This window comes from Lepidochelys olivacea (genome assembly GCF_965140295.1).
Source record: "Lepidochelys olivacea isolate rLepOli2 genome assembly, chromosome: 11".
Taxonomy (NCBI): Eukaryota; Metazoa; Chordata; order Testudines; family Cheloniidae; genus Lepidochelys; species Lepidochelys olivacea.
Window position 1 is genome coordinate 70,783,029 of NC_140421.1, and position 16,903 is coordinate 70,799,931.

Genomic DNA, 16,903 nt, shown 5'->3' on the forward strand with positions numbered 1-16,903 from the left:
GTGCAAAATGAGCCTGAAACCCTAACACTGGTGAGAGGGAGCACGGAGTCCCAGTTTGGGCGCATCATATACGCTCTTAGCACTGGGATAAATGACAACACAAGCAGCAGGGCAGCAGAGAATCAGGCCCACTGGTTTCAGTGGAGTTACCTCCACTTTATAAACCGGTGTGACTCAGCTGAGCGTGCTCTGAAATCACAGCGCTGTGCTGTCCCAAGGGAACAGACCCTTCCTCAAGCCATAGGGATGCTACATACCAGCCTGAGAAGAGGAAAATGGTACAACCCACCGGATGCCATACAAATGGTACAAACTCCCTCCTAGTGAACTGGAGTCAGTGGAGGGAGGGCATGCAATGCTTCCCCTCCAGGGCGGGGCAGTAATTCACTCCCACACTCTGGCCCAGGCTTTGCGGAAAAGAGTGTTATTCTCCTGGTCCCTTCACCTTAGCATGGAGCTCTTCTCTTGTCTCACTCTGCCCACTGGGCCAGGCTTTACAAGCAGGCCTCCTGGGCAGGCCTGGAGGGATGGTACACAAGGGGTCAACTGGACAAGAAATTCCTCAATCTCTGCCTCACTTCATGGCTTTTTTTATGGTTCCCTTTCCTCTTCTCCCCCTTAGGATGGAACTGTTTTCTGAAATGTAGACATCTTGGATGGTTGCCAGGCACAAGGGTTTATTTATTTTTATTTTTTTACACATACGTAGCCTCTCCCATTAAAGGAAAAGGGTGTAGCTATGACCCACTCCTTCTGCTTTCTGCTGCTGCCTTTGGGACAATATTAATTTGATTTAACAAACTGTTACGCTGCCACGCCAAAGAAAGCATTTACATGGCAGTCTGCATTTGTGCACAGTCCCGCTCTCCCTCTCTCCTCGTTAAAGAATCTTTCGGATACACAGGACACTTCAGCAGGGTTTGTGGGGCCTGCTACTTTGCAAGAACGAACAAGGAAAATCAGCGCCACGTGACATAACGTTAGGCTGCTCGAAGCACTACTCTGCTGGGAACTGAAATGGCAAGGAGTGCATGAGGCGAGCCTGGCCTTGCAGGGAGGTAGTTGCTTGCGTACACAGCGTGGTTCAAGTGGCATGCTCCAATTTACATGATTAGTGCTGGGCAAGCCCAACAGCGGGTGCTGCTGTTGATACAAGCTGAGGAAGAGAGAGGGGAGATAAGGGGAAACAATAACAGACGAGTATTAACGGGTCCACTGTTCCTTGGCTGGACACTTAGTGGTGATAATAACGGGAGAGATCAGACCCCTCTGTAAAGAGTGAACAGACTGTCCTGGGACATGGTTTGGATCCTCACTTTAAGTGCACGTGGACCATCATCCTTTTAGCCCATTGACAGTCTGAAGTCAGAGCTTTGGGAGCAAAATGGGCATCGTTAAATAAAAGAGTAACCAGTTGTTTTAATAAGGACAGCCTCGCTTCAGTAAAACGAAGCTGCTTCAGCTCATGCCCCGTACTGGAGGAACTGCTCTTTGTGGCTAATCATAGAGGCCAGGATCTTATTTGAAGAGCTGTATTCCTTGCTGGTTTCCATTCAGTTCTGGGCATGTGCCAAGCAGTAGCGTTTAAATACAAGCGCAGAGAGAAATCTCATCTGACCTACGCAATGATGAGGATTTCATCTTCCAGACTCATAATGATCTATAGCAAAAGGAAAAGCCAGTCCGCTGTGGAAATCAGCGTGTTCAGGTATCCTGGGAGCACGGCTACAGGCACTGTATAGGATGCAAAGGCAAGAGTTAGACTGGCACGGGGGAGGGGGGGGAGGGCGACTCAGGTTTACTTCCCACTTCAAAGGCATTAGCTCCCACAAGCGTTATTTGATTCCTGTAGCGTAACAGCCACAACAAACAGAGAAGCTTGCAAAACACAGTGAGCCAGATCCACCCCAGAAGTCAATAGAGAGACATCAATTTAAACCCTCTGAGGATCTGGCCCAAGTCCCATTCACTCTAAAGGCAGAACATGTCTCATTTCACATAAAGAGAATTAAACTCGTCACAGAGCAAGAATGGATTGAAGACGATCCGTTCAATATTCTTCCTTCTCCTTCATGGGGAAGGATAGTCCAGTGGTTAGGCACTAGCCTGGGTTCAATCCCCTGCCCTGCCCCAGCCTTCCGGTGTGTCTTGGGCAAGTCTCTCTGGGCCTCAGTTCCCCCATCTGTACAATGGGGAGAATAGGCCTGCCCTGCCTCATAGCGGTGCTCTGAGGATAAATGCATTAAAGACCGAGGTGTTGTGATGGAGGCCAGATAAGTACCATAGACAGGAGACATTGGGTTCGAGTTTTCCCAGGTGCTGAGCAACCGTAGCTTCTGCTGACTTCAGCTGGACTTCCAGCTGCTCAGCAATTCTCAGAACAGGCCACCAGAGTTTTGTAATAACTGCTGTTACTGGAGCAAAGCACAGGGAGAAGGCTCATGCTGACCTCTTGATTTATTCTGACGTGTAAGTCAGAGGGCACAAGACAGGCTTCCCTGCACTTTGCTGTTATGGCATCTCAGGAGAGGCCAGTCTCTGCTCGAATAAATCAATCATTCTGAGCCCATCTGCCTCTGAGATTTTGCTGAGGATTTCTCATCCACATCTGCCAAAACTATCCACCTGCGTGCTGTGTGCTTATGAGCCATCTGCCAAAGATGGGCCAAATCCCTCTCTGGTGTTATGCTATCAAGATCAGGGGAGTTACAACAGCAATGTATTTGGTCTGAGGAGACTAGAAGGCTCAGTTAAGACAACACTGGCTTAAAGGCACATGCTCCAGTGTGTCCCATGTGGAAAAATCAGCATATAAAACGTACTATAGAGAGGCTATCTTGTCGTCAGCACAAGGGCTGTGAATGGCGTTAAGATTGCTCAAGAAATAAAGCACCAACCATATCTTAGCCAGGGACATCTCAGGGAGAGGGCAATAAATAAAAAAGCAGTTTATTTTCAGCGATCTGCCGTTCCAAGTCAAAATGTTAAAGTTGCAGTTGCCAGCAGGATTATAGGAGACTCTCCACTTTCATTTTTTAATAAAACACTTCAAGGCCTCATGGTTGTGCAGAAGAGTTTGAAAATGTGACCCCTGTATGCTCTAGCACCTCAAAACCCAGGAAGCAAACCGCACCCTGATATTTTTTTTAAAAAAAAATCTCATGATTGTTAAGCCAATCATGTGATTCAAAGGGGGGTCTGACTTGTGATTTTGGAAGAGTGGGGACTGACAATACTGCCGCATTTCAAAAGTATTTCCCTTTGGGTCACATTTACCCCTTTTGTAACACTAGCCCCTCTCCTTTGGATGCTAATTGCAAACTGGAAGGGCATCACCTGATCTAGGGAGATATATTAATAGTTGAATGAACTGTTGACTTCACAAACAAAGACACTGATCCAAGTTAACTATCAAGGTGAAGACATCATCCTCATACCATTAGGAATCCTCTAAGGTTACTTGTAAGCAAATGTAATCTAAGACAAACCAAGGCAATGCATGGTGTTAGGTCATCAGGGTCACAGAAAACATACTGTGTAACTATTCCCTGGTGAAATGTATGCAAAAAATGGGAGCATAATATCCCTTGAAAGCAGAGAGCTTAAACTGACCTGAGGACTCTGGCCACCTGCCAGCACTGAGCCTAGAATAGCAAGGCTGTCTGGTCTGGTGAGCCAGCTAAGCCAAAAACAATGCAATCTTGACCACTCATTAAATAAGGACTCTTGTGATCTTGCTGCATGCAAATTAGGGCCATCCTGTACATCTGGTGAATCTTAGCAGGCCACTATCCCTTTACTCTGTGTGTGTGAGTACCTCCATGTGTGATTCTATATAAACCCACACACCCAGTCAGTGATAAAAGAACTCCATCCAGAAAGCTGATATGGTCCATTGTGCTCAAATCCCCAGCCAGGGAGGAGCTGCTGGAATTGAAATCCTGACAGCTATATTCATTCAGAGATTACAGCATGCAAAGGCCAGTCTGTCTGTAGTCTGGGATTGGCTGTGTAACAAGAGCTCAGATTCCCACCCAGGTTAGTTTCGGGGGTGGAAAAAAGCCTATCAGTCCCCTCAGTGTGGCTGCCTAAAGCAATTTGGCTCTTTCCGTGTTCAGCTCGCTTTTTAGACATGATGGTGGTTTAGCATGGAAGGCTGATAACAGATGTAACCTTGCATTTAAAGGAACAATCTGTTTTAAATTAGAGAGATCAGTACAGGAGAAGAGTAGCTACCCGACCCATCACTATACACTGGAACCCTAACAAAGAGTTGTTCTGAGGTTTCTCCAAGCTAACTCTGGTTTGCAATTCTGCAATCATTCCTACTATCTGGGTCTCAACCAACCAATTCCAGACAGCTTTACACTCCACTCCCTAGCCCCGCCCATTCTTTCCTCTCTCTTTCTTTGAGCTGATAAAAAACTATCTGCTACGAAAAGCATTTAGACAAGGTAAGTACTTGTTGCTGTCCCACTTGATAGGGGTAATCTATCATGAGATGTTATTTGGTGAGTGAGTTCCAGTGGTGTTGAAAACCCTCAGCCATTACTGTATGCATGTAATAGAATTGTGTTAATCCTTCTTGTGTCTTCCCAGGGTCTTTTCTGGTTTGGTGTTTAGGGCCTGATCCTAGGAACACTTACGGAGTCTGAGGCCAGCACTTTATTCAGCGGTAGGTGTTTGCAGGGTCAAGCCCTTCACCTGTGAACTCTTAGTGCAGGCACCCTCTCTTGGGAAGTGCAAAGCATGCTGCCAACGCTTACCAAACAATCAAGCTGTTCCCAGTCACACCAGTGGAAATCCACAGGAGACCCATTAACTTCCCTGGAGGTACACTGAGGGAAACCCAGAGTAGAACTGAAAGCAGAGCTGGCTGCAGAGTTAACAGGGGCAGGAAGATATTGTTGCAAACCACCACCTCTTCAAACCCAGGGAGAGGGAGTTTCTTCTTCTGCCAAATGTTTGCATTGCACCATCAATACGCCTGGCCTTTAAAGTCCCTCTCAGACAAGCATGGACAGTGGCTATGCATAATAGTTTTGAGAGAGATGCTGGAGCACAAATAAGCATCTTAGATACAGTTATGCTGCTCATTTTGCCTACCCTGATAGCCTGCGTTCTCTTCCACTTGTGTTACACTCAAGCAGCTCCCACATTCTCTCGATGGATGAAAACAGTTTGACTTTATGCCTGAAACAGTCTCACAAAAAGCTACTGTTCAGAATTTAAAGGCATTTCAAATCCAGAAAGTTGATGGGCCCCCATTAGGAGATATTTATAGATCCTCTGAGGATTGCTGCTAACTCGGGCCGTTCTCTCTGTATCGTGTGAATTATTTCACAGAACATCATATATCTTTGGGTAAGATCAGTCTGGCGGGGGGAATGCTTTTTATTCCACAGGATTTTTTTTAGGGGTATGGGGGGGGGGGGGGACTCCCACGCACACCCAGGATGGGAGGAATAGGTGAGGTTTGCAACATCATTTTACATTTTTGCATCCAATATCTGATGTATTTATTCCTCAAACATTTCACCCCAAAAATGGGAAGAGAAGAGCTAACCCTGATTTAGAAGCCCGGGCAATGACTTTCCCTGGAAACATTCCTAAGGTGAAGGATGAATTGCAAAAATATATATATATATATATATGTTCCCTCTTACGGGCCCGATCCTGCTCCCATTCAGATCAGTGGAAGTTTTGCCCACTCGAACTTCAACAGGAGGTGAATCGGGCCCCCTGCTGGTGAAAAGTTGCGAAGAGACTCCAGCCAGGCTGTGCTTTCTTTGCTAGGCATGCAAATAAAATGCAATGCACCCTTCCTTCAGCTCCACGTTTTGCCTTCAGAAAGGCACAGACACAAAGGCAACATCTGCGTCAGAGAAAGAACAAAAAAGTTACCACCGCGGCCCTTCGATCTTGGCAGAATGCAAGCTTTGGGGAATGTCACCAAATGCCTCCATAAACCCTTTAATGAGGCACTCTCCCATTTTTAAACCTCATTATGCTGCTTTTAACAACGGGCTGGAATAACTTTACAGCGCCTCATTACCCCCCAGAAGTTCCCGTTTATTGCGCACCCATCCCAGGCTTCCTTTAAGGGGCTCTGCCCGACTACAGCCCATGCCGACGGTTCAACAAACTCTCCTCGCCCCGCTCAAAGGCTTCGCTTACTAAAACAGGGGCGTTTGCGGTCAAGGCATCTGCGCTCCCCTTCCGTTTTCTCGCCTCCAAGGAGAGGTCAGGTAAGAGTGAGAGACAAACAGATCGAATCGGAGGCGCCCTGGTGGCCTCCAGAAACAGGACTCTAGGTAACCTGGAGACCTGCAGCTGCCGGAGCTGAGCCGCCCGGGATTGGAGGGGAGGTCAGAGGGTGTCATCAGTTAGTTACCCACCAATACGCCTGCTAACGACCGCGGCCGCAATACGCACGTTGCGCATTTCGATCCAGCCCGAGCCAGTCCCGGGGGAAAGAATCGCGGCTCCCACTCGCGGCAGGTTTTCCTAGCAAGTCTCGGGAACTTGCTCGCTCACGCTGCTCTCCTCCCCCAAACGACCCAGGCATGTCGGTGGCCCGGGGGGGCGCTGTCTCTGTCCGCGTCCCGAGACTCGGCCCCAGCCGCGGGGTTAGGTCTGGAGGTCAGAGCCCGAGGAGGGGAGTCGGCACTGGAGTAAGAGGTCACTCTCTCCAATACAAGATCCACGCTGACTAATCTCGAATGCAAAACAAAGCCACTTGGGAGGATCTCTGCCCCGGGCCACTGGGTTTGCCTTCCGCCCGGGGGCGGGCAACCCCCCCAGCCCCACCGAGCGAAAGCAGCCCGCGTTTGCAGTTTAATGCTCATTTCAAGGCAGCTCTCTAATGCCCCCACCTTTCCCAGCCTCGGTGAATTCCCCCCCAGGAGCAAGCACGCGTTGGGCCCCAGGAGCCCAGCCTGCTTCGCATTCCCACGCTCTCCCTTTCTCTCGCCCTGCCCTACAGCGCTGAGCAGAGCTCGTTTCCTTACCTACCGGCCGGGCTTCTCCCCTCCTCCTCCTGCCTTCAGACCCTGATCGCAGAGCCGTTTTCAAGAGACTGAGTGCTCTTTCCAGCTGCCTCGCTGTTATATACACCGCAGAAAAGCGCCTCTAGGTGGCAGCTTTGTAAGTAGGTTCCTGCCCAAAATCCTTGGGGCGGGGAGGTGGAAAGTTGAGGCAGGATTGTTGTTTCCTGCCTGGGCAGTTCTGCACAATCACCTTCCTGGGAAAGCCGAGTACAGCTGAGCCAGGGTCCCTCTGAGTGGGATCTGTCACCTGCATCCTGCTAAAAGCCCCAAAGCCAACATTAGCCTGTCTCCTTCAATTATCAAATATTTGTCTTGTCTTGGGTGTCTATAGATCTTTGATCCCTTTAACAAACATGCACACACGAAAAGGTGTATTTCCTAACTCTGCTGAAGACTTTGATCTTAAGGCCAATTTCTTGAAATCTTCAAAGCCCACTGTATTGTGTGGCTTTTCAATATCTTTTTTTTTAATTTATTTGACGGATCACCACTTGTGTAAAGTACAAATCACATTTACAGTTTCAGTACAGCTCGAAACACACTTCAGGGAACAGCCTTAAAAAACCTGAAAGACATTTGTATTCTTTCATCTGTGAAGGAGCCCAAATTCTAATTTCTAATGCTAATGTTCTTTCCCTGGCTGATCAAGGATAAATATTTGTGTTATTGTTGCATATTTGTTTTTCCTGTTCAGCAAATGTTTTTTTTTTTCTTCACATTTTATTCCAAGATACTTCAGCTTAAAAAAAATTCACATTTCCATCCATAGGAAGCAACGAATTTGGGGACTGGAGCCATAATTTCAAGTGCAAAATATTCCAACAAGTGATTTTTTTTTGCTTTAATTTTTGAATGCCCAATTAAAGACACCTCGTTTTCAGAAAGTATTCAGTGCCCTTCCTCTGAAATTCAGGTTCCTTTACGGAATCCCAAAATGGGCAACCAAAATCATTAGTCACTTAAAAATTTAGACCGGAGAATCTATAATTTAGCATTTTAAAAAATCAAGCCACGGAAGCTCTTCAGACAAGATGATTGGGGTTTTTTTTTAACATGAAGATAAAAATAAAATTCAAAGCAGTCCTTACTTAGATAACACTTTGTAGGGCTGTTCTGAAATAAACTGCCATCCAATTCTATTTTGGCTCCTAAAAAAAAGCACACCCACCTCCAAAAAAAAAGTTATTTTTATACATCCACTAAAATTAACCGCAGAGATTGCAAGGTTCAGGCATTATGTGATTAGAAAGCCTCCAAGCAGAGGTGCTGGAACGATTTGTACAGTACGGGTGCTGAGAGCCATTGAACCAAGCTGTAAATCCTGTATACAATGGAAACTACTTCAAGCCAAGGGGTGCAGCAGCACCACCCCCAACACCACTAGTTCCTGCACCTATGCCTCCAACATAAGAAAGCAGCAATGGAGAGAAAAAAAGTTTTTGTCAGAAAAAAAAATTTACAAGTGTTCTCCTGACACCAGAAAATTGTGAACTGATTATACAATAGGAGGCAGTAAACTCACAACCATTCTTCCTGCTCCCACAGCAAGAAAAAATAACACCTGACCAAAGTAAGATGACAAAGTGTAAGATTTGCTAACTCACCTCATCACTCTCCCTGTTACTAAAATGAAAACACATCATGAAAATGTCCCATTAGGCACCAAAGGCTGCATTTTGCAATGCCCAAGCAAAGTATAAAAAGCCATTTGTATGGATTCAGTTCTACAGCTCAGTTGAAAACACTGCAACACAGCTTGATCTTTTTCCTTCCTGGGGGTAGATGCTAGGACTAGACAGTAATCTACCTGCCAACAAAGCAGTAATTCCCTTGAGTGAAAATATAAATTGTGCAATGTGAGTACACAACTGCTGAAGCTTGAAAATAGCGCTGAGAGCTAAAAATGATCTGACTCAGGTATTCACGCAGTCCTATGTATTCCTAAAATAGGCATAGTAAAATGATGTATTTGCACTTCTCTTTTTTTCCTAATGAGCCACACACAGCTGGAGAAAGGAAAGTGAAGTTCAAAACCGCAGGGCCAAGTTCTTCTCCGTTACTCCAGTGGCTCTGTACCTGAGCCCTTGTCCAGTGTAGCTAAAAAGGTTAGCTAAGACATTTAAACCGGTGCATTTTTAAAAACACTAGCGTAGACAAGTTTTAGCACCTTTAAACCCTGGGGGTGACCACCACCAGCAAATATATTGTATGATGTTTCACCCTATCTACATTAGTGATGAAGAACATTAGCTAAAATCTGTTGGCCAACGTGTTCTTAAACCAGAATCTATTTTGCTGCTCAAGAAAGAGCCTGAATGAAACCCTCCACCTTCAAGAGATTCTCTGGGGACAGCAGCTACTCCTTCAGGACACACAGGGTGAGAAAGGGACTCTGTTACTTTATGTAATGCTAGAAGGAGCTTTTAAGAAGAGTACCCCAAACAAAAGTCCATGGGAAAGAAAAGCTTATTTACTGTTGTATATACAGAGCCTCTGGCTAAAAACATCCTATTAACCACCAGGACATCTTCGTTCTCCTTAAAAAGCATTTCTGTTTTAACTGGGCTTTTTACTGCCTCTTCCTTTCCCAGCAATCAGGACTCCATAAGTCCACATTCTACTCTCAGCAGGAGGTGAAATTACTCCAAATTTATACCTGTAGGAGAGCAAAATTTGCCCTGTTCCCCCACCCACAATTCTGGTCCGATTATACCCTCCACCTCTGCATGTTTAGGGTGGCCAGTGTGGGTGGAGCTGGGCGGAGCAGTGGGAAGAAACACTGGCCACATAGTGTCATTGTCAGGGTTGCCAACTTTCTAATTGCAGAAAACTGAACACCCTTGTCCCGCCCTTTGCCCTGTGGCCCCGCCCCTGCTCACTCCATCCCCCCCTCCCCCCATTCGCTCTCCCCCACACTCACTCACTCACTCATTTTCACCGGGCTGTGGCATGGGGTTGGGGTGTGGGAGGGGGTGAGGGCTCTGGCTGGGGTTCAGGCTCTGGGGTGGGGTCGGGAATGAGGGGTTCAGGGTGAGGGAGGGGGCTCAAGACTGGGTCAGGGGTTTGGGGTGTGGGGCAGGGTATGGGCTCTGGAGTGGGCCGGGGATGAGGGGCTTGGGGTGCAGGAGGAGGCCCTAGGCTGTGGGGTTTGGAGTGTGGGAGGGGGCTCAGGGCTGGGGTAGTGGTGCAGGAGGGGGTATGGGCTCTGGGCTTGGGGTTTGGGCTCTGTGGTGGGGCCAGAAATGAGGGGTTCAGGGTGAGGGAGGGGTCTCAAGGCTGGGACAGAGAGTTGGGGTGCAGGAGGGGGCAGGCTCTGGGAGAGAGTTTGGGTGTGGGAGGGGGTTCTGAGCTGGGACAGGGGGTTGGGGCACAGGAGGGGGTTCGGGGTGTGGGCTCCATGCAGCACTGACCTTAGGCGGCTCCCAGGAAGTAGTGACATGTCCCTCCAGCTCCTAAGTGGAAGGGCAGCCAGTTGGCTCTGCGCACTGCCCCGGCCCACAGGTGCCACTCCTGCAGCTCCCATTGGCCATGGAGGGACATGTTGCCACTTCCCAGGAGCCGCACAGAGCCGGGCAGGGAGCCTGCCTGCCCCACTGCGCTGCCAGTTGGACTTTTTAACAGCCTGATCAGCTGTGCTCACAGGAGCCGCCAGGGTCCCTTTTCGACCAGTCGTTCCGGTTGAAAACCAGACACCTGGCAACCCTAGTCATCGTCCCCATTTTCCGATCCTGAGGAAGCCACTTCGCAGGGCCCTGCAGATCAGAAGGGGGTGATACTGGGGAAAGGGCAGAGCCCACAGGCATTAGACCCCTCTGGGGCAGGTTTGGGGGACAGGGACTGTCAAGCGCTGTGTGGCCGTACAGAGGCTGAAGGAGCCATGCTGTAATGAGGCTGTGAGGAGCCGGAGTGTAGTGTAGAGGCACCAGCTCTCTCTGTGGAGATCCTTGACCTGCCGGTGTCCCATTATTCCTGCAGAGCTCTTCAGAACATGCAATACACCCATTGAGTGAGGGAGCAGCCCTACCTCTGCTTCACAGATGGGGCACTTCTGATTAAATGTATTTAGTTTCCCTTTCCCTCCTTGGTTTGTTGCTGGAGCGGGCACGGAGGAGCCTACTAATCTCCAAGGCTCCTATGCAGCAAAGCATTTCAGCACCTGCTTAACTTTGAGCGCTTATTTATATCTGTTGGCTTCAGCTTGTGATTAGGTGCTTTGGTGAATAGGGATGGGGTTAGCCGCATGTGTAAAACTAAGCACATGCTTAAGTGCCTTGCCGAAAGGGGGCCCAAAAGCCTGACACAAAAAATATCCTGGCAGGAAAGGAATCCATAGGCACTCAGCAAAGAGCACAGACTCTCCTTCCCTGGATTGCTAGGAACCAGACAGATCCGCTGTTGGAAGTGTTCTAGCCTTTTAAAAAAACAAGCTGAATATATTGCCCAGTAATACCCAGCACTGGCCTGGCTGCCGCTCACGAATCATTGGCAGCCTTCTTCAGACACTCCAGCCAGCCCTAGCTGTGCCTAATTTTCCACTCTCCTCCCTCGAGCTATCATTTTCAGGGACTGCGTTCCTCATGCAGGGCAGGCGAACACATCCCTTATGAAAGCCAGATTGTGCTTGGCACTCACAGATGAAATGCTTGGCGGAAAACTTTAAAACGATACAACATTAAATCACTCTTGGTCGCGGCAGGCAGAGTCACCGAGATGTCAGGGCCCAAATTTTGCTCAGCCTGGCGGGGGGGGGGGGAAACGGGCGGAGGGAGAGGGGAGAGGCGCCATGCTGGCAACATGCCACGAGACTGGGGGCCACATCTAATTTGCATGAACATTCCATCTGCCACCACTTAGAGACTAGCGGCTCTTGTATGCCATGCTGCCTCTTGATACGGGCGGGTGGTTAGAATCATAGAATCATAGAATATCAGGGTTGGAAGGGACCCCAGAAGGTCATCTAGTCCAACCCCCTGCTCGAAGCAGGACCAATTCCCAGTTAAATCATCCCAGCCAGGGCTTTGTCAAGCCTGACCTTAAAAACCTCTAAGGAAGGAGATTCTACCACCTCCCTAGGTAACGCATTCCAGTGTTTCACCACCCTCTTAGTGAAAAAGTTTTTCCTAATATCCAATCTAAACCTCCCCCACTGCAACTTGAGACCATTACTCCTCGTTCTGTCATCTGCTACCATTGAGAACAGTCTAGAGCCATCCTCTTTGGAACCCCCTTTCAGGTAGTTGAAAGCAGCTATCAAATCCCCCCTCATTCTTCTCTTCTGCAGGCTAAACAATCCCAGCTCCCTCAGCCTCTCCTCATAAGTCATGTGTTCCAGTCCCCAAATCATTTTTGTTCCCCTTCGCTGGACTCTCTCCAATTTTTCCACATCCTTCTTGAAGTGTGGGGCCCAAAACTGGACACAGTACTCCAGATGAGGCCTCACCAATGTCGAATAGTTGTATATCCACAAGCTCCATCTACGCATGAAAGATGCAGGCAGCTGCAGGTTGCCGTCTAGATTACATGTGGGGCCCCCAAGGTGACAGCAGCCCCCTTCCGCCCCCGCAACTCCCCCGTTCCTTCCTCTCAGGCTTGTGAGATCCATATGACCTCAGTTAACAAAACAGTAATCTCCAGGACATTATTTTAATGTGGAAAGTGCCTAGCCTGTTGTGAGTGTGACCACTAGCCGCTAGTGAATGGTAAGAGCCGATAATCCCATTTGGTTTCACACAGATCAGGCGTTGCCCAGTTGACTCTCGATGGGCCTTTTACAGGGGCTCTTTTACCCCGCCATTCTCAAACCATCATCATCACTGTTATGGAAACTCCTATCTGAGATCAGGGCTCCATTGTGCTATGCACTGTACGTAAAATGTACTAAGAGACAGTCCCTGGCCCAAAGAGCTAACAATATATAGAAATTGGGCAAAGGGAGGATTACCCCTATTTTACAGCCACTCAACCAAGGTCACACAGAGAGACCATAGCAGAGATGGGAATTGAACTCAGGTATTTTGAGTACCAGTCTAATGCTTATACTATACGCTGCTTGTCAGTATGAGCCACTAATGTTTAGGCACAGGAGCAAATCAGAAAGCACCCACCTTCTGATTGTATTAGAAACACGGACTGGAAATGTTGCTTTCTCTTTAAACTTCCCTTTTTAATGGGCCAGTATATGGGCACTCAATCCCAGCCCTGCTTAATCAAGTACAGAAATGTAACTTGGCAGCCACAAGTGCTGGAAAGATTTTTGGTGTGATAAATAACTGGAGGGGAGGGGTTGTCTCAAGAGCACAAAAACATTTAAAAGAGACATGGAAATATTTGTAATTTGCACAGCATGAGACTTGGCATGAAGCAGGAGCAAGATTGAACAGCGTCACACATTTGTGAGAGTGGGTCTCGGAGAGAGACATCATCATATATCCAGTGTCATAACACAGTAAATTGGCCAGCCCTGTTACTGTCGTCCAAAGCATAAACACAGCCAGCAACATGCCCAGGTCTCTCTCAGACAACAAAACAAAACAACAGCCTTTGCGAGCATGAAGACACAACGACGGACTGTAAACTCTGTGTACTCAACTCAAGCTCTGATTGGGGCAGGTACGCAGAATTAATATAACCTACTATGATCTTCATAATGAGAGTCAGTACCAAAAAATCAATATTAATTTCCTCTCTCTTATAAGCCATCTAGATTTCTGTTCTCTCCCTGACATGGGCATTATAACGTAATTGTGATGATGGATGGAAGAACCATACAAATGACCAGACTAATTAAAAAAGAAAATCACTACTTACAGACCCATTTCTGTGAAGTTCTTTGAAGATAGAAATTAAAAATAAGTAAACTTTATCTGGGCTAAGAATGGCTGTGGTGCTTTTCAGTTTCACCTGACTCTCTACAACAGAAAATACTCACACTAAGCCTATATCTAAATCAGGTTAAGCAGCAACCAACAAAAGTCAGGAAATCCAAAGTTAGTGCTGTTATTCTCTCTCACTCAGACCATTCTGGATAAAAAGAGGCACAAAAGCATGAAGCAAAGGCAGCGTGTCCGCAGTAAATGTTAATTTCCTGGCTTTTGTTCATTTATATAGAGACTTTACAAACTTGCTTGATGCCTTCTGGACAACTTTAGACACATTCCTGTTCCATTCCAGGCTTTGTCCCCAAAATTCCCTACTGCTCCAATCACCAGCGCAGCTTCCCAGATGGTGGCAATTCTAGCAAAGGCCATCAAGCAGCCTTTATGGTCTAACCCTGCTCTGAGTATATCTATTATTATTATCATGTTTGTACCCCGGCAGCACTTAGAGACTGAGGCCCCGTTGTGCTAGGTGCTGTATGTGCTGAGAAGTAGTCCCTGCCTAAAGAGATTGTAATTGAAGTAGACAAGAGGTGGGAAAGAGAGGCATGGAGATTTGCCAGAGGTTGTGCAACAGGTCAATAGCAGAGCTAGGATTAGACCCCAGGGGGTTAGATCCTGGTGTAAAGTGTCATTGCTCTGTTGACTGTGGAGCTATGACAGCTGACTCCAGACGAGGCCCGGTCCCCAGCTCTCCTGAGCCCTACCCCAGTGCCCTGTGCACTAGACCAAGCTGCTTCATTAGGCAGTTAGAAGGCTGGTGGCCACCTGTCCCTTGCCTACACTGGACATATTTCTGTCACCAGTGGAGTAACAAAAGGGGAAAGCAAATCTACTGGAGATAAGGCCATATCTCTTCCTGCTCCTGCTGCAATTTTTGCAACTGCAGAACCACCAGTGGAGCAGGCCTGGGTCCAGCCATGTTTATCGCAGGGTATGTGTAGTCTGTATTGCCCTTATTATAGATAGTAATGGCACCTGGTGTGAAAACTGGATCTGTGGAGCAGGCCTTTAGGGAACAAAGTCCCTTGAAGTCATGGGGCCAGGCCCTAGAACACTCCAGTGGGTTTTGGACCAGAACTCTTCCCCCTGCAGTCGGAGCCAAATTTTCAAAAGAGCTGAGCACTCTGGATGCACATGAAAATCTGCCAATAGGCGTCACAACAGGAGCTACTGAGTGCTGAGGTCTTTTCCAAACCTACCTGCTTTAGGTTCTTCAATGGGAGCTGAGCTGCTTTTGAGAGTCTGGCCCCAACTGAGAGCACTGAGCATGTGGCCACATGGGCCCCACGAGTTCATCTGCTCCCAACACATGGACCTTGCCTGCTGGCCTAATTTGTTGCTTGACATTTATATCACAGATGAGCAAAATGATTTCTAAATATTATTATTTGAATGTCAGTAGCAGCTAGGAGGCCCCAGCAGGACCTAACATGGAACAAACACCCGGCCCTGGCCCCAGAGAGCTCACAACCTAAGTAAAATGTTTCTCGAAGGTGTGGTGGGCTCTTTTTACCTATGAGCAGCTTTAAAGAAGAACGCTTGTTTGCTATAAGGTGCTAGAGCTAAGTAGCTATTTGTAGTAACGGTGTGTGCTTCCATGCAACCCTCCCATGGAAGGCGCTAAAGGATCATTAACAGAAAATGTTAACATTTAAGCCGCACAGCTCTCTGTGCAGAAGGTATTAGTCCTGTTTTATCGATGGAGCAACTGAGGCACAGAGCAGATAAAGTAAAATGCCAAAGGTCACCATGAAAGGGCCTGATTGCTTTTAAACAGGGAAAGTGAGTTTTACTGAAGGGGAAAATGCAGGCACTGACTCCCTGTCTGTAGCAGAATTGGGAACAGCAGCCATACCCCCTAGTGGCCAGAGTCTGCGCTCAAACTGCTGGACGGTACTATTGCCAAACCCAAGCATTACATGTCAGTAGTCAGGTTCCACGAAACGATCAATTGGAGAGGGTTTCTATTTGAATTCTAGATCTGGGAGCCCTTGGGGTCACATTCCAAGCTGTTCTCAGCAATAAACAACACAGAAACTTTTTTTTTTAATGAAAGCCTAAGTTCTCATGTAATCCCAGGACTCCAAGAGCTAGAGCTTTCAGAAAAAAAAATACTGCGACACTTGTGAAAAAATGTGTGTCAACAGTGAGGTTTGAACCTCCTGTACAGGCATTAACTCCTCCCTCTGTATTCAGTATTTGTCCTTTTAGGGTTAATGGGGAAAAGGGAACAATGTGAATTTAATTATGCCATGGAGTGTATTACATGTGTCTGTCAAAATCAATGGTCCAGCCCAGTTTTTGGCTGCACTGTTCAGTTCTTTCCTGATAACTTGGCAATGCTTCCTCTCCATGACTAGAGACTTGAATTTTATCCCCAGCTCTGCTACTGGCCTGAGAGGTGTCCTTGTACAAGTCACTTCACCGCTCTGTGCCTCCGTTTCCTCATCTGCAATATGGGGACAATGATACTGACCTCCTTTGTAAAGCTCTGAGATCTACAGATGAAAAAAGAGATGTATAAGAGTTAGGTATTATTACATTAGCAGCTGCAGCTTAACCACACTAGAGAGGTTAATATCTGGATCCAGCTACCTCACAGGACACCCTCTATCAATCACATAAAGAATTGCAATTATGTCATTTTTAGCAAGTTTCCAGAAAGCCCCAAACCAGGTGTAGCCTGCATTCCAACTTGCTGCAGTAGGCCAAGAAAGGGGGGAAGGCAGAGAAATGGACATACTGTCTTCAGTGCAAAGAGAGCTTTAAAGAAAAATCTATATCCCTGTAATTAAGAATATTTCCCATGTAGCTAATAATTATTGAAGATGGCTGTCTCCTTCACAGTCCATTTCCATTTTACCCTTCCTCCACTAAATAAAGGTGGCACCTGTATATGTTATTTGTGGCTTCATAATCTACTGTCAAAGAGATTATTGTAATTTGTTTGAAAAGGAACAAGTGTGTGACCACATG

The 16,903-nt window shown here is 47.3% G+C and overlaps 1 protein-coding gene across 4 annotated transcripts in view; it reads right to left on the reverse strand.

Moving 5' to 3' along the window:
• Positions 1–16,903, reverse strand: part of ACKR3 (atypical chemokine receptor 3) — a 30,486-nt gene that overhangs the window by 3,911 nt on the left and 9,672 nt on the right. The window contains exon 1 of one of the 4 annotated variants that reach the window (XM_084642625.1): positions 7,011–7,127. The exons of 1 other annotated variant lie outside the window; for it this stretch is intronic. The gene's annotated coding sequence lies outside the window, so the exon portion shown is untranslated. Of the gene's footprint in view, positions 1–1,618; positions 1,735–7,010; positions 7,128–16,903 lie in introns of those variants that run through there. 2 more of the 4 variants (XM_084642626.1, XM_084642627.1) reach the window with 2 other exon arrangements.